Genomic DNA, 23,517 nt, shown 5'->3' with positions numbered 1-23,517 from the left:
TTGATCTTGTAGACCGGCAGATCTCCCAGCTTTTCCATCACCAGGTAAGGTATTGCCTTCCATCTGTCAGCTATCTTGTGTTTGCCAGCAATACCCAAATTTCGCAGCAGGACTCTGTCCCCCGGCTGGAGCTCCTGCGAACGCACTCTAGCATCATATCGATGTTTGTTGCGGTCTGCGTTCTTCCGAGCCGCAGCGGTAGCTAAGCGATAAGCATCCCGCAGCTTTTCTCTTAGTCGGGATACATATTGCTGATGAGTTTCATAGCTATCTCCATCCTCTGATACACCAAAGCACAAGTCTATGGGTAATCTTGGTTCTCGCCCAAACATCAAGAGATATGGGGTGACTCCCGTAGCATCGTTCTTTGTGGCATTGTAGGCATGCACCAGAAATGCGACATGCTGGCTCCAGGTTGCCTTCTGCTCTGGTCGCAAAGTTCCCAACATATCTAATAGGGTTCGATTGAACCTCTCTGGCTGAGGATCACCTTGGGGGTGATAAGGCGTTGTCCTAGACTTTTTAATTCCTGCTATCTTCAGCACCTCCTTCAGAAGGTGACTCTCAAAATCCCGCCCCTGATCAGAGTGTATCCGAGCCGGGAATCCATAGACTGAGAAATATTTGTCCCACAATACTCGAGCAACGGTGGTGGCCCTCTGATCACGTGTGGGATATGCTTGTGCATACCGTGTAAAATGGTCAGTCACTACTAGAATGTTTCCAACATTCCTCTTGTCTACCTCTACAGACAAGAAATCAATGCATACCAACTCCAAAGGTTTGTTGCTGGTGATGTTCTTGAGATATGCAGCCCTCGTGGGCAGAGTTTTCCTTTGAACACATCGAGCGCAAGTCTCACATTTCCTGCGAACATCTTCAGCCATTCGGGGCCAATAGAACCTACTACGAATAAGTTCCAGGGTCCTCTCCATCCCTAAATGCCCAAAGTCATCATGCAGGGCCCTCATGGCCAGGGCTCTGTACTTTTTTGGCAGTACTAGTTGTGCTCGTTGTTTTTGTAAAGGGTCAGTGGTCATTCGGTGTAGCACTCCCTGAATCAGTTTTAGTTTGGTCCATTCTCTCAATAGTAGTTTACCCTCCGGGTTAGGTGGGACAACCGCAGTTGGGCTTCGCCCCTCCCTTTTGGCAAGTAGTGTATCACGAATGTCAATATCTTGCCGCTGGGCTTCTTGCCAGTCAGCCGCATTGAGCATGGGCAAAGGAGATTGGTCTAATGCAATATAGTTCACCGAAGCAGAAGGCATGCATTCAGGGGGCAGGCCCAAAGCTTCTGCAACACATCCCTGAAAGTCTTCACGGGCCTCTGGCTCTCGGCGACTCACACTGCAAATAGCTCTCACTCCATCTGTGGGTATCACAGCAACTTCTGGAGCCTGCGGACGCCTGGACAATGCATCTGCATCTACATTGCTTCTCCCTGATCGGTACTGAATGCTGAACTCATAGCTAGCCAAGGCGGCCACCCATCTCTGCCCTGTAGCATCCAGCTTAGCACTTGTTAACACATAAGTCAGTGGATTGTTATCTGTCCACACCTGGAACTGAGCACCATACAAGTAGTCTCGAAATTTCTCAGTGATGGCCCATTTCAAGGCCAAAAACTCCAGCTTGTGGGTGGGATAGCGAGTTTCACTATCAGACAATCCTCGGCTGGCAAAGGCTACAGGTTTACATTTGCCTTCCACTTCCTGGTACAGGACTGTTCCCAGACCCTCCAAACTGGCATCAGTATGCAGGATAAATGGTTTGCTTGGGTCAGCAAAAACTAGGACTGGAGCATGAGTTAGGCAAGTAATGATTTCTTGAAAAGCCCTTTCACATCTCTCATCCCACCGTGGCCCAAATGGTGCAAAGGGGCCATTGTGTCTCTGCACAGGAGGCTTTGGGGACCTCCCCTTATTCTTGGACTTAGATTTGTTCTTGCTGAACTGATGTCCCCTGGTAAGATCATTCAGAGGCTTTACAATCGTAGCATAGTTTTTCACAAATCTGCGGTAGTAGCCACTAAATCCAAGGAAGGTCTTGAGTTCTCTGTAGTTACTTGGACGTGGCCATGTAGTGAGTGCTTCTATTTTATCAGGATCAGTACTCACACCTTCTTGGGACACAATGTGACCCACATACTTCACTGAGGTTCTGCAGAACTGGCATTTGTCAATTGAAAGCTTCAGACCATAATCCTCCAACCTATCAAGCACTTTAAGAAGTCTTTCTTCATGCTCCTCTAAGGTTCTTCCAAACACAATCAGGTCATCCAAATAAACTAACACTTGCAGTAAATTCATGTCTCCCACAACTTTCTCCATGAGACGTTGAAAGGTGGCAGGTGCTCCAGAAATCCCTTGGGGCATGCGTTCAAACTCGTAAAACCCTAATGGGCAGATGAAGGCTGTCTTCTCCTTATCTTCTTCTCCCAGAGGGATCTGGTAGTATCCACTTCGAAGATCCAACACAGAGAACCACTGGCTTCCCAGCAAACAGTCTAAGGCGTCTTGCACTCGAGGCATAGTGTACTGGTCGACCACAGTACGGCTGTTTAGGGTGCGGTAGTCAATACACATCCGGATTTTCCCATTCTTTTTGCGGACTACCACAATGGGTGAGGCGTATGGGCTGCGGGACTCTGTAATGATGCCATTCGCAGCCAGCTCCTGAAGATGATGTCGCACATCTTCCATCTCAGAGAGAGCAATCTTCCTAGATCTCTCCCTGAAAGGTCGAGAGTCATGTAGTCTGATATTGTGCTCTACTCCTTTTGCACATCCCACATCCCACTCATGCAGTGAGAACACCTTGGATCTTTCACAAAGTTTCTTCCTCAGGCGATCTTTCCAGTCCTCGGACACTGGTGAATCTCCAAAGTCAAACTTTGCTGGGTCTATTGCCGAAACTGGAGTTTCATACTGGGGTTTTACAATCGACTCAGGCTCAAAGAGGTCTGCTATCTTTTGTCCTTGCTTCACAAAAATATCACGACTCGTTTCATTAGCAATCAATATAGTCACCCTTTCCTGGGCTTCAGCAGGTAGGGTTATGACTCCGCTGGGGACTAGCACTCCTTCAGGGAGCTCTCCTCCCATCGGCTGCTCTATCATTGCTAACGTCCCTTTACTGCCTTTCAGACAGGTACTCATGACAAGCACTTCTTGCTCCGTCCTTGCAGGCACTACTAAGGGGGTTGTGCCCGTGTACTTCAGTGCCCCAAGCGGTAGCTCAGATGTGTCCCTTTTAGCGCTCTCAATTTTCCTATAGGCTTCAGCACAAAGCGTATGGATCATCAGGGTATTCAGGTACTGGTCCCCAGCCCGCCTTCTGCAGTAATCCGCGAGTACCTTGAAGAGACTGGAGTTGGTCCCTATCAGCACAGACACATCAGAAGTCCCTTTAGGGTCAGGGCATATTAAGGCAGCTGTGTCTACCTCTTCTCTTACCCCAGCAACCTCCTCTGGGAATTCCAGGTGCACTATGACATACCCTTGATAGGGGTATTCATCCATGCTGAGGCCACATAGGCCAAGGCCAGTCAGTGGCTGTATAGGCAGGTGCCTAAGCATCTGTTGGTAGAATGACTGAAATATAATAGTCACTTGAGATCCAGTGTCAAGCACTGCTTTACACTCCACCCCTTCGATCCTCACCATGACCTCTGCTCGAGGCCCTATCAGTCCTGCAGGGATCCCAGCTGGACAGTCTTTTCTGGGGGAATCTTCAAATCCTGCAGACCTGGGGGGTCCCCGTCCCCAGACCCTCTGGCAGCTACCGGATCTCTCCCAACTGATCCTCAGCTTTCCATACACTAAGGAGGGGTTTTCTTCATTACGGCACTTGGCAGCACTGTGTCCATCCTGACCACATCGGTAGCAGAAGAATTGACCTTTCCCCCTTCGCCTGGGGGGGATGGTGGCTCTAAGTGCGGGCTTCTCAATCGCCACAGTTTGAGGCTTCTTATTCCTAGAAGTCTTAACTCGGTCAACGGTACTTTGCAGCTCAGCTATCCGTTCCGTCAGGACCTGCATTTGTTGGGCAAGTTCCTCTCTGGTGCTCACCATCAGTACACTGGCCATTTGCAGTGGTGTTGTGCTGGCTGGCTCCGATGTTTGGGCTTCCCAAAACTCACTGGCAGCCTGCCTTTCTTCCTCCTCTCGGACCTCTTTTATCAGCTGGGAGTAACTTGGGGGATGTTCCCGTCGTTCTCTTAGCCGGAGATGAAGTAGAATCGGGTTCTGATACTGAGTTCCTCTTACAATTTGAGCCAGTCTGGTCTGATCCATCTGCTCAGCAGTCACTGCTCCCCTCATGACAGCTCTCTGAAGCAGTCTCTCCAGTCTCTGTATGTAGGCTGAAGCCTTCTCGCCCTTTTGTTGTCGGGAATTAAGGAACTTACAGTAGCTGTCTTCAGGGCCCTCTACGCTCCCAAAGTTGTGTTCAAGGGCCTCTAGGCAGTCCTTCACACTGACCCCAGGGTCAATGAGCTTCAGGGTGCGAATCACATCTAATGCTGGGCCGCCAAGGCTCTCTATAAGGCATCTTCGCTTTTCTGCATCTGGTACGGCCCACTCTTGCAGCATTTCAGTGGTATGCTCTAACCAGGGTTCAAACTCCTCCTCCCCAGCAAATAATCTTAACTTACGACAAGAGTCTGACTCAGCATGGGGAAGCACAACCTTTTCCAATATTTGCCCCAGAGCTTTTGTCCAATCATCAGCCGAGGCTGCAGCCTCCGAGCTAGAAGCTGCTGAGCCAGGGCCCAACAAACCTGACATATTAGCCATTATACAAACAGTAATTTCCTCAAAATATAAGCACAAACAAAAAAAAATATAAATTGTTTCCCAATGTAGTGGATCACTCAACAGGTGCTTGCGAGGGGTACTGACCCAGGCGATCCCGGACGAGCCCCCAAAAATGTAACCCTTCTGCCCGTCAGAGTTGGCAGCAACAAGGGCCGGGTTCAATATCTAGGGGTTCCATTCCAATAACACAATGCAAACCGGCTCGAGCCCCCACCCAGTGACCTGGGACCAATATATACCACCCCCGCTGGGCGCCTCCAAGAGGCAATACTTCCCCTCTCGCAAGCACATAGTCTGAGTGTAGCAAAAGTCTTTTAATAACAGAGAGAAACAATGTGGCATTATGTTGGGGAAACACCACCAACAGGATTCATAACACAACCCATGAGCAAAAACAACCCCACCCCAGGCAAATTGGGGCATGCCCTTTTCCCTTTGGTTCTTGAGTCCAGCAACCCCAAATCACCCAAAGTCCCAAAAGTCCAATGCCCCAAAAGTCTCTGTCCCTGGTCAGGGCAGCCCCAGAGTTCGAAAGTTTATCGGCGGAGCTTTACCTCCCAATCTGGGTGGAAATGGGACAGGGGTAAGAGGCACCTTACGTGATCTGAAGCTGACCGACCCATAGCTCCATAGCGGCGCTCCGCTCCGCCAGCCGCCCCACGAACTCCTTCGCTCAGCTGCGCTCCGCTCCGCCAGCCGCCCCACGAACTCCTTCACTCAGCTGCGCTCCGCTCCGCCAGCCGCCCCACGAACTCCTTCACTCAGCTCCACGGCCCACAAGCAGCTCCTGCCATCCACACACTGCTCCGCGTCCAACTGCTTCACCAGCTGTCCCGCAAATTGCTCCACAATATATCTTCAGGCTCCCCCACTACTTAACACAACACTCAGTGATTTCAGCTCTTAGGTGAATTCAGCTTATAGTAGGGGAGCCCCAGTGCTGGTGCACTGTCAGCCCAAAGTGAGCTCAGCAGCCTATAACTAGACTTCTAATGAAATCAAAATTAGCTCTGATATTCCACAGTGGAGAGAGGAGGAAGTGCAATCAGCATGTAAGGCCCTCACCAAGGGGCCCATGCCACCAAGTATTAATACTTGTCCCCAGCCTCTCTCCATTCACACAGTTTTGGAACCCATGACCCTTGCCTAGCGAGTGCTACTTAGTTGATGGTGAATCCCTCCATCATAACAAAAGGCCACGTACAGTTCCAAGCACAGTTCCCATAATCAGGGTAATAGCAATTTATTCTTCCTGCCCCAATAACAGAGACACTGGGGATCCCACAGCAGCCAAAGTGACCATTTGGGCAGCTATGGTCTCATTCTAGGCGTGGTGGGTGTGCCTATGCAAATGAGATCGGCCCCTGAAGTTCTTTTCCACAACTTGCCACACCTCACCACCAGATGTCAGGGTGGAGCTCATCCTGACACTGCTTACATGTGCATTTGCTAAAAATAATAAGTAGTTTGTAAAAAGAGAAGACTTATTTTGACCTGAATCTTGACTATTGGATGACTGGTTGAAAAATGAGTAACTAGTTTTATGAAAAATTGAAAATGGTTTTCATTTTAAAGAATTTAAACTGGACCAATTTTTTTGCCCTTGAGTGACAGTTTGCTTATCATTAGGTCTCATGGCTGCATTGCGCAATTCCAGGGGACTCATGGGCTCTCATGAGTCCTCTGGAAAGATTCAAAGATTCAGTAAAAGAAATTGAAACTTCATCTTGTTCTTTGGCACATGCAGAGTAACATTACTTATTTCACCACCACCCTTTGTGTTCATTCTGCCCAGCTACATATGTGGGAAGTGGGCCTTATATTTTGAAACATGCGCTGGGTAACATAGACGGTTGTGGAATCCTTTCATGTTTGAAGTAAAGAATGAGCATGGGGAAAAATTATTTTTGAAGTGGCTGAATTTTGTAATGTACTATACCTGACTTTATAAAAGTGAGCCAGAGAGATGTTTTTATATAAAACACATATATGCCAGTTTTTTTTTTTACTCCTGCCATAGTTCCCCTTCTAACTTTCACTAGCAGACCTCATGAATGGATTGTGTCTCCTGGAAGAGCTACAGAGGCCATGAAGTTCCTCAGGAAAGAGGCACAACCCAGCCTACCTATGCATCCATTTTTCTGGATAATTTTTAATGTATTTGAGAGCTAGGTATTTATTATTATTTATTTATTATTGGGTTATCTTCAGAAGGTGGAATAATCAATCCTGAATTCATCCTTTTTTCATAGTCACAGAAATGACTCTTAAGCTGTTAAGGCTGGTGGGAGTTAGATGCCTAAATACCTTTAAAAAATTATCCTTAATTTTTCTGTGAAGCACAGTTTGGGGAGTAGAATTCTACTTAATTTGGTCTTGTGTACAAAAGAGTTGATATGAGTGGGCTTACCACTATCTAATCACCGTCAGAAATTTCTGACATGGAGGAGGGATGGAGTGGTAGATAGAATGGGCTTTATTATACAGCAAATTAGGTTTTCGGTTGAATAGTTTGGCTTCCATTGGAAACAGGATCTGTGACCTTTTTGGACTTCTGAGTGCATATGCAGCACAGAAGTTCATTGAATCAGGACCTGTATGTTTTCAAATGTTTATGTATCTTCAGTTTCAAGTGTAAGAACAAAAGCCAATAGCGAAAGGGAAATAAAATGCAATGGAAGCAAAATACTAAATTAGTCTCTGACCTCTTTCAGCTCCTTCAACAAACTGTGAACTCTGGCAAAAAACAGATATAGCAGATCAATATTGTGTATAACTCAAAATGTTCTTTGTCTCAAACTGATGAGATTATTCTGATGTATTTGGCCCATTTCTGCAAAACCTCTATAACTAGAGTAAAATGTTCACTGATGCCAAAAATGTAACTTAAAATCCAAGAGAAATAGCTGCAAAATTAGCCTGATGCTGGCCCAGCCTTGCTCTATACCTAAGCCTCCTGGAAATGACTTCTAAAGCCAAGAATTAAGAAGTTTAAGATCATCCATCAGTCCCAATACAGCTATTTTAATTAATATGATATTCAAGTGGTTTCCTCTTTGCCATTTCTCATAATTACTTTGTTTTCCCAGATAAAGTTGACAGAAGAATTATCACAACAATGTGTGATTTTTTTTATCAAATTTTGCAGCTGTTAGAGAACCTAAAGATGATTGTTCCTAAGGGCAACCTCTCCTTTTTTCTTTCCAGCACAACTGTTTAGCCATAAATGGGTGAAAAACTATTCAAGCTTGCCTCACCAATCCATTGCTTTGAATTTTTAATGATGACAGCTAAATAATAAAAGTTCCCTAAAAGGTAACAAATACACAGTAACATTCTGGTGGATTCTCTGCAGTCTGCTATGGAAACAAACATCTGTGAAAGATTATTTTCTTTAATGTCACCTGATGAAGATGACCTTTAAAATAACCACAAAAGCAAAGCTTTAACCACCTGCTGTGAAATAAAAGGCAGATATTTACATTTTAAGTGTTTTAACTACAGCAGGAAAATAAAAAGTAAAAATGCTTTAGATGTTTTTGCAAGTTATATGAAGGTAAGAAAATGTATGCTAGTCACTTATTTAAAATTACCCTGTTAAATCTACTTTTGGTATGTTCATATGTAGAAGAGAACCAAATAATAATAATCAACTCTAAAAAAAACAGATTTTGGGTAGGGGAGTGCAGTATTTGGGCCTTGTTACAGTTATCCATCCAGAAGAGGAAATTATATTATGATGATCCTAGATACAACTTGTGTGATTGGAGCTGTGGTCAGGAACCATAAGAGAGAAATGACAGTGTCAGAATGGGCAAAATTAAGGCTGATAAGCCATATTCCTCATTCTTTGGAGCCGTAGACACCACATGGCCATTCTTTGTCTGGTCTGGCAGTATCAATCTCTAACTCAGATGTCCAGACTTGGCATGAAAAGTCTGATTAAATGTGATCCAAACCGACTTCACTGGACGTAGAACTGAAAAGCCTAATGGCACAAATGAAAAACATAATAGAATCTTGTGAAATTATTCAAAAATAAACTCCACCCTATGAGTATGATTGGGAAAATTCCAAAAGGTACTGACCATATTAAGGACAATACTCATCACATACTACTTTTCCCCCTCTTACCCAGCCAGGAAGATATTTACAGTATTGGATAATTCTCCACCTTCATGCAACACTTCCTGATCCTCCAAATATACATCTGAATCATCCCATTGAAGTTGATGGAGACTACTTACATATATAAAGTTAAGCATGTGCAGGATGACGTGCTTCATTTTTAATGCTTACATGGTGCTGTCCCCAGTGCAACTTCTCCTTCAAATCTTGTCTTCATCTTTACTTATCATGAGGCAGGGCCATTGCTGTGCCTCTGTCAGATGTTGTAATCTCCTGTCATCAGAGAAGCCGTATAGCTAAGAGTACATTGATGCTTGCATACTTTGATAACACGGCAGCAGCAACGGTGCTGCCAAATACTAATTAAAATTTACAAAAACACAAAAACAGCACTGCCAAAGGCAGCACAGAAGTCATAGCTGGTAAACAACCTAAAATTCCCTCTGCAGATTAGCTGCCTTCTGCAAATAATTGACTTCACTGGAGGTAGAACTGGAAAGCTTAATGGCACAGATGAAAAACATGATGGAATATTTACACATTTTCCCATATTTCTTTGGGGATTTACATTCTGTAAAATCTCTACATTTTCCCTGTTCATGTCTCATTTTCTCCTTTTCCCCTCTTTTGCCGTCTCCTCTCCTATTATTTTACAGTCTTTCTCCTTTCTTTCTGTTACCCTTCTTACTTTCATTCTTCTCTCCTCTTTCTTCTTCTGTCTCACTCTAACAATAATACACCGCTTACATTTTTACCAACATTTTTATTTGGAAGAATACCAAGTCCAACTGAAACTGAAGGGAATGATTTGATACACAAAATTCCCTCCCTCAGAGGTGGAAGACTTTCTGAGCCAACAAGGGAAAGAAAATCTGTAGGCTTCTTTAAGGATTGCCACCCACTTTTTTCTTCCCCTCCCCATGGGCTTGGAAATGGGAAAAGGGGAGTCGTTGGCTGATCAGCTGGATAGAAGCCCATTGGCTCCTGTGCACCTGAGAGAAGGATTTATAAGCCTGCCTAGGGTGCCATTCTGTGCCCAGAGCAAAAAGAGCTCCCACTTCAGGATGATAACAGGACTGCATATCCTTATGGGAGCCTTGCTAAGCCATGGGCATCATACGTGGGGCTAGGAAAGAAACTTTCTCTCACTAGCAGACTGGCCTGGGGTAGGGGGTTGCCTTCCACTAAGCAGTCCAGGGGCCTGCTGGGAAGGTTAGATTGTGAGGTGCTCATGATGTTGCCACTTTGCGTGTGTCCAGTGCAGGTATTAGTTTACTATGGGGTGCAGTTCCTTAACAAGCCAGAATTGGAGGCGGGAGTAGGGGAGGGCATCTCCTAAATGGGGTTGCGGCTGCAAATCTCAGGTACAGCAAGGAATCACCTCATATCACCCATTTATTCTCAAACTTCATATGAGGGCAGGGCAGTGAAGTTCCAGCAATGGTGCTGGACCAAGTTCAAAGTTTGGAAGGGGCAGGGCTGAGAGCAGCTGTGCTCTGGTTTACAGAAAGAAAGTTGACCTGCACTGGACGTGGTTATTGCCAAACAGTTTCCCAGTGTTAACTTAACAGTATTAACTTAATAAAGATATGACCTAGTTAAATCACATTCATGGTGTCTTGTCTGTATTCCCGTGGCTCTAGGACACTATAATGGCTCAAACTGTAATTTACTTGTGCTCTAGAATGACTAGCAGTGCTCTGAGGAAAAAGTCACTGAATCTTTATTAAACATAAGTGGTCAGAAGAAGAGCTGGTTGAAATTTTTTTGACAGAGCAGTTTTTTTTTTCAAGAAATTTGAAAGAAATTCATTTTTGTCAAATTTGAACATTTTGCAGGAACATGTCAATTGTGATGAAACTTATCAACAGGAAAAAATCTAAATGTTCTGACAATGTCAAAACATTGAATCATTTAGTTTTTGATTTTTATATTATATAAAATATTATGTTAAAGATTACTATGGTATGTATGTATTTAATATTGTGCATATATCATACTTAATATTTTAACGATATAAAAGTCAAAACCACAGGAAGAAGAGCTCTGTATAGCTTGAAAGCATGTCTCTTTCACCAACAGAAGTTGTTCCAATAAAAGATATTACCTCACCCACCGTGTCTCTCTAAAACTAAATGAACTGAGGAACTGTTTTGGGGAAGTTCTGTGGCCTGTTTTATACAGGAGATCATACTAGATGATCACAGTAGTCCCTTCCAGTCTTGGAATCAATGAAACAACACTATTAAAAGTAAATTTTATGAGAGTCCCAAATGGAAATTCTTCAGCATTTTTGTTTCCCAAATTTTGAAATGTTGGAATTTCCCATGGAATGGAAATTCTGGTTTGAAACCAGCCCCAGTCAGAACCTCATTTTTATGTCCTTTAATGACTGCACCTCCAGAAATACACTTCTCCCTACCACCATGCTGAGACATGGGTAGTAAAATCTCAAAGGGAAGAGTGCCTACAAAGATACCGTTATTCCTTGGAGAATTCCCATACCAAGTCCTGACCATAAGCAAAGTGATGTAAGTTAGAACTGATAAGATCACAGCACAGTGAGTATGTGTCCCTCTTTCTTCATTCTTTTTATTTCATCTTTTTCTCTTCCATATGAAGGCTGGTTCCTTAACCCAAAGAAAGATGTGCAGCAATTTCCAGAGACTCTACTATGATTCTCCTATTGGCGTAGTGCTTCGCTGCTCAGAGTATGCTATCTGCTTTTTCACTAATAAAATAGGCTGTCAGTATTACAGCACATAGGGAGGATTTCATAACTATCAAGACAAAAAAAAAACTTAGATTTTTTTCTTTTTCTTTTCCCATAGACATTGATCCAGCAACTCAGGGCAAGGAGCTTCCCACTGGGGAAGCACCACAGAAGTTGGTCAACTGTCTATGGCATCATTTAATCTGTGAGACAGGGTTGTTTTTTTTTTAAATCTTTAGATGATTCAATCAGAAGCTGAGGAACTGAAATCAGTCTTAGATCCTAGGATCTGAGCATTTCTGAGTTGGGCTAACATTGTTAAATGTCTCCTGTGTCTGCAGTGTTCTGTTCTAATTCCTATAACTTTTCAGATATGCTGTGAGATTTTGAGGATAGGGTCTCTACAGTGAGCTAGTCAGATCACTTCCAGGTTTTTTTATTCTTTATCATACTAAATGAATTCAGTGTGATCTCTTCAACAGTTTTGTTGGCCTTACTTTAGATGTCAGTTACCTGGGAACCATCTTGAATTTTTCTGGCAGATCTCCTTGATGTTATTCCTTTGTGTTTATGTCTAGCCTACCTAACTGTTGTTCCTTTTTTCTGATCCTAGGACAGGTTGATATCCTGACATCACTGATCTTCTCACATGAACCAGATTGGGTTAGGTTTTAAGAGAATATTTATAGAGTGAGCTTGCTTCTGTTCTCAGAGCATCACATGACTCTCCTTTCAATGCCACTGGCATAGACTTTCAAAAGTGACTAATGATTTTGTGTGTCTCAGTTTTCAACTTAACACTATAAAGCTGAAAATCAGGCCCTTTTCAGGTGTCTCAAACTAAGCATCCAAAAATTGAGGCACTTGACCAGGAGTTTCCCATGATATTATTAATTAAAACTTGAATGCAAGTATACCAAGTGTTTAACACGTGACAAACAGTTCAGACACATTTCAGACTAGTGGCCGTGTCAGTCTGTACCCGCAAAAAGAAAAGGAGGATTTGTGGCACCTTAGAGACTAACAAATTTATTTGAGCATAAGCTTTTCTGAGCTACAGCTCACTTCATCAGATGCATTCAGTGGAAAATACAGTGGGGAGATTTCTATACACAGAAAACATGAAACAATGGGTGTTACCATACACACTGTAACAAGAGTGATCACTTAAGGTGAGCTATTATCAGCAGGAGAGTGGGGGGGGGAGGGGAACCTTTTGTAGTGATAATCAAGGTGGGCCATTTCCAGCAGTTGACAAGAACATCTGAGGAACAGTGGGGGGTGGGGGTGGGGATAAACATGGGGAAATAGTTTTACTTTGTGTAATGACCCATCCACTCCCAGTCTCTATTCAAGCCTAAGTTAATTCTATCCAGTTTGCAAATAAATTCCAATTCAGCAGTCTGTCGCTGGAGTCTGTTTTTGAAGATTTTTGTTGAAGTATTGCCACTTTTAGGTCTATAATCGAGTGACCAGAGAGATTGAAGTGTTCTCCAACTGGTTTTTGAATGTTATAATTCTTGACGTCTGATTTGTGTCCATTTATTCTTTTATGTAGAGACTGTCCACTCTGACCAACATACATGGCAGAGGCGCATTACTGGCACATGATGGCATATATCACATTGGTAGATGTGCAGGTGAACAAGCCTCTGATAGTGTGGCTGATGTGATTAGGCCCTGTGATGGTGTCCCCTGAATAGATATGTGGACACAGTCGGCAACGGGCTTTGTTGCAAGGATAGGTTCCTGGGTTAGTGGTTCTGTTGTGTGGTGTGTGGTTGCTGGTGAGTATTTGCTTCAGGTTGGGGGGCTGTCTGTAAGCAAGGACTGGCCTGTCTCCCAAGATCTGTGAGAGTGATGGGTTGTCCTTCAGGATAGGTTGTCGATCCTTGACGATGCATTGGAGAGGTTTTAGTTGGGGGCTGAAGGTGATGGCTAGTGGCGTTCTGTTATTTTCTTTGTTGGGCCTGTCCTTTAGTAGGTAACTTCTGGGTACTCTTCTGGCTCTGTCAATCTGTTTCTTCACTTCAGCAGGTGGGTATTGTAGTTGTAAGAATGCTTGATAGAAATCTTGTAGGTGTTTGTCTCTGTGTGAGGGGTTGGAGCAAATGCGGTTGTATTGTAGAGCTTGGCTGTAGACAATGGATCGTGTGGTGTGGTCTGGATGAAAGTTGGAATCATGTAGGTAGACATAGTGGTCAGTAGGTTTCCGGCATAGGGTGGTGTTTATGTGACCATCGTTTATTAGCACCGTAGTGTCCAGGAAGTGGATCTCTTGTGTGGACTGGTCCAGGCTGAGGTTGATGGTGGGATGGAAATTGTTGAAATCATGGTGGAATTCCTCAAGGGCTTTTTTTCCATGGGTCCAGATGATGAAGATGCCATCAATGTAGCTCAAGTAGAGTAGGAGCATTAGGGGATGAGAGCTGAGGAAGCGTTGTTCTAAGTCAGCCATAAAAATGTTGGCATACTGTGGGGCCATGCAGGTACCCATGGCAGTGCCGCTGTGTCAAGGTTCCTCCCCCACCCTGAACTCTAGGGTACAGATGTGGGGACCTGCATGAAAACCTCCTAAGCTTACTTTTACCAGCTTAGGTTAAAACTTCCCCAAGGTACAAATTAATTTTATCCTTTGTCCTTGGAATAACCACTGCCACCACCAAACTCTAACTGGGTTTACTGGGAAATGTAGTTTGGACATGTCTTTCCCCCCAAAATCCTCCCAAGCGTTGCACCCCACTTCCTGGGAGAGGTTTGGTAAAAATCCTCACCAATTTGCATAGGTGACCACAGACCCAAACCCTTGGATCTGAGAACAATGAAAAAGCATTCAGTTTTCTTACAAGAAGACCTTTAATAGAAATAGAAGTGAATAGGAGTAAAGGAATCACCCCTGTAAAATCAGGATGGTAGGTACCTTACAGGGTAATTAGATTCAAAACATAGAGAATCCCTCTAGGCAAAACCTTAAGTTACAAAAAAGACACACAGACAGAAATAGTCATTCTATTCAGCACAATTCTTTTCTCAGCCATTTAAAGAAATCATAATCTAACACATACCTAGCTAGATTACTTACTAAAAGTTCTAAGACTCCATTCCTGTTCTATCCCCGGCAAAGCAGCATACCAACAGACACAGAGACCCTTTGTTTCTCTCCCTCCTCCCAGCTTTTGAAAGTATCTTGTCTTCTCATTGGTCATTTTGGTCAGATGCCAGCGAGGTTACCTTTAGCTTCTTAACCCTTTACAGGTAAGAGGATTTTTCCTCTCGCCAGGAGGGATTTTAAAGGGGTTTACCCTTCCCTTTATATTTATGAAACACTGATTTGATGGTATACATTGTCCCCAAATGTGAAATAGTTATGGGTGAGGACAAAGTCACAAAGTTCAGCCACCAGGTTTGCCGTGACATTATTGAGGATACTGTTCCTGATGGCTTGTAGTCCATCTTTGTGTGGAATGTTGGTGTAGAGGGCTTCTACATTCATAGTAGCTAGGATGGTGTTTTCAGGAAGATCACCGATGGATTGTAGTTTCCTCAGGAAGTCAGTGGTGTCTCGAAGATAGCTGGGAGCGCTGGTCATGTAGGGCCTGAGGAGGGAGTCTACATAGCCAGACAATCCTGCTGTCAGGGTGCCAATGCCTGAGATGATGCAGACACATGCTCATTATCCTACTTATTCTCATATACAATAAATTAACTGCACTCAAAAGCAAGAATGATCAAAATTGGAAGTATCATCTTTAGGGATCAATCTAAATTTTAATAAAGGGTTATATCTGGGATTTCCGAAACAATGTAGAACTCTGTTGATTTATCCTGAGCAAAATAGTGAAGACTGAAATATTGATGATTTAAGGAGTTGAGGATTTAAAGTGTTCAGCTCTTTGTGTATGTTGAGACTGAGTTATGAGACCCTCATTAAAGTTTCGTTTGAACCACTAAGGAGAGCAGTATCATTTTGCTAACCTCTTTTTCTAGTAGTCTTCCCATTAGCTATGAGATGGTTCTCTTATTTTCCAGTTTGAAGCTTTTAACCTGCAACTTAAAGAACCTAGTGCTTTTGTTTGGACCTAGGGTTTGTGTACACATCCTAGTTTATTGTTTTTGTTTTTTATGAGAGGTGGCAGCATCTTTCTAACCTTTAATTTTCAAATACTCATCTGCAATTGCACTCTACCAAGTCTAAACAGATAAGAAGTAATCTGACTCCTTTTTTGTGTCATTATTACTGCAAGAATCCAAAAGATAAGAATTAATATAATCATATATGATACTTAACAGGTCCACTTTTACAAGATACTTTAAGTTCTTATTAATTTAATGTTCTTTTCATGAATTTTTGATAGAGCCAAATTAAGATCTTCCTTAATAAGTGGGAGATTTTTTTTTAACTAGAAGTGCACATTATAGCCAGAGAAACTACCTGATTACTCAATTTTTTTATGTTTCTATTGCTACAGTCAGTTTCCCATAATTGGGCTGCTTCTATTAGCAGAAAGCATTCAGACTTTATTAAAAGTATTTGTAAAACTCATTTTCTTTCAATATGTAACATCTGCGTTTGTCTCTGCTGGGCTCTGCCTTACTACCTCAAACAATCAAAACGAGACACATTATACATCTGCCATCTTTTATAATCTAAACTGCCTCAAGTAGGAACAATGCATTTATATTTTATAATGAAAAGAAAGTCTCTGAATGCCAACTAGTAGACACAAAAGATTATCTTCCTATTTGCCAGGCTTGGATTGTCAGACATTAAATTTTTTAGCAGCCACTTCTGATGAATTATTGATGTTCTCACCATTTAGAAAATGGATCACATCACTAGAGTAATTAGCACCCTGCCACTTCTGCCTATCACATTTAATGTGTCATGAGAGAACTCTGTGTAGAGCTGTTTTTTAAATAAATGAATAGCTTTGTTTATCATCCATTGCTATATTGAAGATTACACTCTAGCACCTCGGGACTGTATTCAAGAGGTTGAAGATCACAGAAGCATATGTGGTTCCCTTTTTGTACACATGCATTTCTTTTAGGAAGTTAATAATGATTTGGGAGTTTTTTCTGAATAGTTTGAAATTAATGTGCTAAGCAAAGCTTTGAGAATCCAGTATTCCTTACACGCCCCAAACTCCCTTTGTCTCCAATGGAATTTTTTTGCAAAGTATGTAATATCAGTTTCCATATGAAAAACACATCCTTATTTCTGTCATACAATTCATAAGATGTATAGTAGGAAAGTACTCAAGGTGAATAGCTTATGATTTCATTTAATATTGTTAACTTAATATAAGTTTAAGATTATCACTAAATATTTTCTCTGCTAATTTAATTAGCATGGTTCTGTGGAAGGTATCAATTATTTTAGTAGATATTGGTCATGGTTTGGATTAAGGGTGAGATATGCTGGTCTGAATGATAAGAAAACCTAGAACATCTGAAGATTTGTTTGAACCTTTTGAGGTAAGCTGCTGTGGCAGTAGTAAATAGTGCATATTCAGACCAACAGAACAAAAGATAAAATACATGTTTCTCAGGAACAGCAGATGTGTAGGAATAAAATGCTAGTAATTAATTCTTTGTACTTTCAAATTAATAAAATAAGTAATTCTCTTTTCATCATCATAATTACTGTCTTGAAGTTGATATTGAGAGCAAGATCATCCTTGAAATATGAAGATTCTAAAGGTACTGCTGAAGGCACTTTTAAAAAAAATAAAACCAAAATCTTAAACATGAATTTAGGTTCCTGGAATCTCTTATCAGCATTTGCCATAGTGTGCTGTCTATTTACAACTACAACAGTAAAATGCAAGAATTATTGTTCACCCTGAACCTTCACATGCATTGGTTTTTGAAGTGCAACACTTTGTGTTGACCCATTTATTTCTACAAACCTCTGAGGAGTGACTAAATTTAACACTGAGATATGTAGCACCAACTATTCACCAAATCACTCTCTCAGCTAAGTAATTTATAAACATAACACATTTTATTTTAGGACAATGTGTGGTGTTTTTTTTAAAGGTGTCCCTAAATTGTATGCTTTTCATAGGCAACTGTGCACCTAAACGAGCACTCAATTACATGTGACCACATTTTAACATTTTGAAAGCTGACATAAAAAACTACCAAGTAGTGATGAGTGAGGGTCAAAAAAAAAAAGAAGTAAAGAAATAAATGGGCTGCTCTGTGGGCACATCTATCTATTTAAATGGGCAAATGCATGTTAGCTGCCTAACTGGACACCTAAAATTAGTCTGTGGATTTTCATGTATAATCATGTACCTAAAGATTTCTAATGCTTTGTCTTCCATCTCTACACACTTCAGATTACTAAAGAGTATAGATTCTTAGACACAATCACAAAAAACATTTACAATCAGCTGTGAATAAACATATATCCAACAAAATTTTAAAAAAAGTTCAAATAAGGCAATATAAAACCATTTTAAAAACCAGTGATGATAAACCCACCTTATGATCCACTAATACTTCTTCAAATGATTTATTCTTATTTCTGGAAATAGCTACACACCTAAATTACATCTACAGCTCAAAGGTAAAATGATTTATATCTTCCCAGCCACTCTCTATGCAAAGCCTGAGTAAATGGACTTTGCAGAGGGAACTAACTGGTTGAGGAAAAGGACTCTGTCCTTGTAATCTAGCACCAAGGTGTGGAACAGCTGCCCAGCAACTTTAACTATAGCCTATGGGCTGCATCTGATGCTGAAACACCAGTGTATTCTCTCTGTTGATTCATTGGCCTCTCCACAGCTTCAACCCTGGACTGACCCACCAGACTGTCAGACTGCCTCCAGCATGCTATGAAAGCAGAAGGCTGCGGCATACAGGGTATGCAGCCTGTCCATGGCCTGTCTGTTTTGTGCAGTGGAAATGAAATGGTTCCATTTTGATTAGAGATTTCCACACCCATATGGCAGCATTTGGCCCCAAGTAAATATGAAAAGGAAGTGCTAAGTCTGCTCATTCATGCAAACACTCTTATAATATTATATTTAGCCATTTACTTCTGCATAGTGCTTTGCAAATATTAACTGTTGTTTCTACCTTTTGTGGGTTTGAAAAAACTAAGAGATGAAAGAAAACAGTTTTCCTCTGCTACGAAGGCATTCACCTGCTACTAATTTTTCTTTTGGTTTCATAGCCTTCTAATAAGGGGAAAGGAGTTGTTTGCATCTATTTACATAGTGCAAATGATAGCACAATTAGCGAAGAACATGTACCTTAACGAGCAAAGCAATGCTGATCAGGGTGCAAATGTGAGACTAAACCAGGCCATACATTTCTGAAAACTGATTCTATTGCAAAATTTTAGACAGCTGGGTATTGTTGCTGTGTGCTGTTAAGAAGTTGTTGTGTCACAGTCGGAACACTCCTTCTCAGCTGTGAGGGAAATTATAACTGTTAAAGCTTTTGGGTATCCCCTGGGATGAAAGGTGATCTATAAATGTAAGTTATTAGTTTTTACTGTGCATGGAGAAGAAGAAAGGTCCAATGGATGAGCATAGGTGTAGACTTGAGAGCCAGAGTTCTGTTCCTTTTTCTGCTCCTGGCCTGCGGTGTAATCTTGGGCAAGTCACTTCTCTGCTATGTGCCTCTGTTCCCCTTCCACACTTTGTCTTGTCTACAGTTTAGACTGTAAGGTCTTTAGGACAAAGCATTTCTCTTACTATGCTTTTGTACAGGATCCAACACAATGGGGCACTGATCTCATTTGGAGCTTCTAGTTAATGCTGTTATGCTAATTATAAATAATAATACAGAGCTGGAGACCAAATCTTGCTACAGCTGGACATGCACAATCCTTTATTTCTAGCTGTGATGGGCACTTTTTAATTGCCTTTATAAAAATATCCCTGAATGGATTGTGTGTGTGCAATTTGATGTTAAATTACACCTTGTTATGTGCTTAGGCCCCAATCCTGCCATCGAATCCATGCTAGCTGACCTTTAAAGTCAGTGGGGGTCCAAATAGGCAAGAAGGTCTGCTTGCCTAGAACAAGGCTTTACAGGATCAGAGCCTTAAAATGCATCTTTTAAAAACTGTGTCTTTGGTCACAAAATATACAGAATCTTTGATATGCATCACTATGTGTATTATCCTCTCAGGAACAATTCTAACACTGCACTTCCTTTCTAGCCTGTAGTGAATGGAGAAAGGAAGGAAGAGATTTCTTGTGCCTTCTCTTAAATATTTCAAGTTTTGAGCCTCTAATCTATTAATCTGTGAGTCTGCACTTGATGGTACATGGACAGACTTCCATGTTCATGTGGAACCTCACTAACTTTGATAGGGTTTGTGCCAGTCCATCAGTCCAACCGTGTGCACTGTTGCTTGCAGAACTGGGACTGTGATTTGTACCTCCACATTTGGAAAAAGTATATTGGCAACAGTTATGTATTGTTTAAGAGCAAAATGAACTGGGGCTATGTTCTGAGAACATTAATAGGAGATTTGTCATGAACAAATGAAAAAAAATGTTCATTTGATTAGCAGTATTTTTATTTAGTTATTTGTATAATTACCTTGGAAGTGGTTCAAAGAACAATTGTTTTTTATAAATCCTATTTTTCTAAACATGGATAAATAAAAAGACCTTATTGCAAACAAAATATTACTTCTGTTGCTTCTCAAACAACACAGAAATTAATTATGTACAAGTGTGAAAAGTAAGATACATCACACACTAATCGCTGACTTTAATGTTCTAATTTAGTTTAGATGGCTGTAAAAGTCCAAGAGAATCTGCTGGGATTTAAACCTCATGGAACTTTGATTTTTGTCATGTAATTTCAATAGAGAAGATGTGACTTTTCTACAAAAGGCTTACTCAAAATTCTCCAAACAGTATTTTAATTTTCTAATATTTTCACACTCCATGTCACAGCAGGAATGGTGAGGCTGAAGACTGCAGAGAAAAGATAAAGGGTAACGTTTTCAAAAGTACTGAACTCGCTTAACGGCCGAGGTCCCATTGACTAACTTATGCTTCTAAATTATTAAGGCCCAGTTTTTTTAAAAGATATTCAGGTGTCACTCTGATCAGCATTGCAAGACCTAGTGACTTAAGAACATAAATCTCATTTCAAAAGGGACTTAGGCACCAAAGTCCCATTGACTTTCAATGAAACTCCGATCTACTCTAATACCCATACATGTGGATCGAAAGCAAGACAGAGATGATCTGCCATGTGCAAGCTCTGCTCCAGCTGTAACTTTGTGGGGAGGCTGATAGTATCTGACTCTACCTATCCAAGGAAGAAAGGAGAGCAGCAGAATAAGGACCCTGGACTTCAGAAAAGCAGACTTTGACTCCCTCAGGGAACTGATGGGCAGGATCTCCTGGGGGAATAACATGAGGGGGGAAAGGAGTCCGGGAGAGCTGGCTGTATTTTAAAGGATCCTTGTTGAGGTTGCAGGAACAAACCATCCCGATGTGTAGAAAGAATAGTAAATATGGCAGGCGACCAGCTTGGCTTAACAGTGAAATCTCTGCTGATCTTAAACACAAAAAAGAAGCTTACAAGAAGTGAAAGATTGGACAAATGACCAGGGAGGAATATAAAGATATTGCTCAGGCATGCAGGAGTGAAATCAGGAAGGTCAAATCACACTTGGAGTTGTAGCTAGCAAGAGATGTTAAGAGTAACAAGAAGGGTTTCTTCAGGTATGTTAGCAACAAGAAGAAAGTCAAGGAAAGTGTGGGCCCCTTGCTGAATGAGGGAGGCAACCTAGTGACAGAGGATGTGGAAAAAGCTAATGTACTCAGTGCTTTCTTTGCCTTTGTCTTCACGAACAAGGTCTGCTCCCAGACTTCTGCACTGGGCAGCACAGCATGGGGAGGAGGCAACCAGCCCTCTGTGAAGAAAGAAGTGGTTCGGGACTATTTAGAAAAGCTGCACGAGCACAAGTCCATGGGGCCAGATGCATTGCATCCGAGAGTGCTAAAGGAGTTGGCGGATGTAATTGCAGAGCCATTATCTTTGAAAACCCATGGCGATCAGGGGAGGTCCCGGACAACTGGGAAAAGACTAATGTAGTGCTCATCTTTAAAAAAGGGAAGAAGGAGGACCCGGGGAACTACAGGCCAGTCAGCCTCTCCTCAGTTCCTGGAAAAATCATGGAGCAGGTCCTCAAGAAATCAATTCTGAAGCACTTAGAGGAGAGGAAAGTGATCAGGAACAGTCAGCATGGATTCACCAAGGGCAAGTCATGCCTGACTAATCTAATTGCCTTCTATGATGAGATAACTGGCTCTGTGGATGAGGGGAAAGCAGTGGACATGTTATTCCTTGACTTTAGCAAAGCTTTTGATACAGTCTCCCACAGTATTCTTGCCAGAAAGTTAAAGAAGTATCAGCTGGATGAATGGACTATAAGGTGGATAGAAAGCTGGCCAGACCGTCGGGCTCAACGGGTAGTGATTAATGGCTCCATGTCTAGTTGGCAGCTGGTATCAAGCGGAGTGCCCCAAAGGTCGGTCCTGGGGTCGGTTTTGTTCAATATCTTCATTAATGATTTGAAGGATGGCGTGGACTGACCCTCAGCAAGTTTGTAGATTACACTAAACTGGGAGAAGTGGTGGATACGCTGGAGGGTAGGGATAGGATATAGAGGGACCTAAGCAAATTAGAGGATTGGGCCAAAAGAAATCTGATGACATTCAACAAAGATAAGTGCAAAGTCCTGCACTTAGGACAGAAGCACTGTTACAGACTAGGGATTGAATGGCTAGGCAACAGTTCTGCAGAAAAGAACCTAGGGGTTACAGTGGATGAGAAGCTGGATATGAGTGAACAGTGTTCCTTTGATGCCAAGAAGACTAATGGCATTTTGGGCTGTGTAAGTAGGAGCATTGCCAGCAGATCGAGGGACGTGATCGTTCCCCTCTATTCGACATCTGCAGTACTGTGTCCAGTTTTGGGACTCACACTTTAAGAAGGATGTGGAAAAATTGGAAAACGTCTAGGGCAAGAAAAATTATTAGAGGACTGGAGCACATGACTTATGAGGAGAGGCTGAGGGAACTGGGATTGTTTAGTCTGCAGAAGAGAAGAATGAGGGGGGGGATTTGATAGCTGCTTTCAACTACCTGAAAGGGGGTTCCAAAGAGGATGGATCTAGACTGTTCTCAGGGGTAGCACATGACGGAACAAGGAGTAGTGGTCTCAAGTTGCAGTGGGGAAGGTTTAGGTTGGATATTAGGAAAACTTTTTCACTAGGAGGGTGGTGAAGCACTGGAATGTGTTACCTAGGGAGGTGGTGGAATCTCCTTCCTTAGAGGTTCTCAAGGTCAGGCTTGACAAAGCCCTGGTTGGGATGATTTCGTTGGGGATTGGTCCTGCTTTGAGCAGGGGCTTGGACTAGATGACCTCCAGAGGTCCCTTCCAACCCTGATATTCTATGATTCTATACCTACTTGTGAAGAAAGGGCAAGAGCCACTGGAGAGTGGAGACCTATTCCAATCCTCACACAAAAGCAGCCTTCACTATTTGAGAAACTGAAGGACTCCCTTGGTGAACAGCCCTCTCTACTCTCATACACCAAGTATTCACTAGATATATCAGCTCTGTTCCTTAAAGACACCACCACCCCTCCACCATGTATTCTATGGATTCCTATAAAATAGATATCCCCCTTCAGGTGGCTGTGTCATCTTTTAAATTGAGAATAATATTTAGAATAAAAGGGATAAGGAATAAAATCACAGTGCTAAATCCCCATTGAAGTCAATGGAGCTACGCCAGTTCCTACCAGCTCAGGATCTAGCCCACAGCTTTTTTTTAAAAATTTTATTCTTTTAAAATGAACCTAT

Source organism: Lepidochelys kempii, chromosome 4, assembly GCF_965140285.1.
Source record: "Lepidochelys kempii isolate rLepKem1 chromosome 4, rLepKem1.hap1, whole genome shotgun sequence".
Lineage (NCBI taxonomy): Eukaryota > Metazoa > Chordata > Testudines > Cheloniidae > Lepidochelys > Lepidochelys kempii.
Note: the sequence above shows the minus strand (reverse complement) of the source record.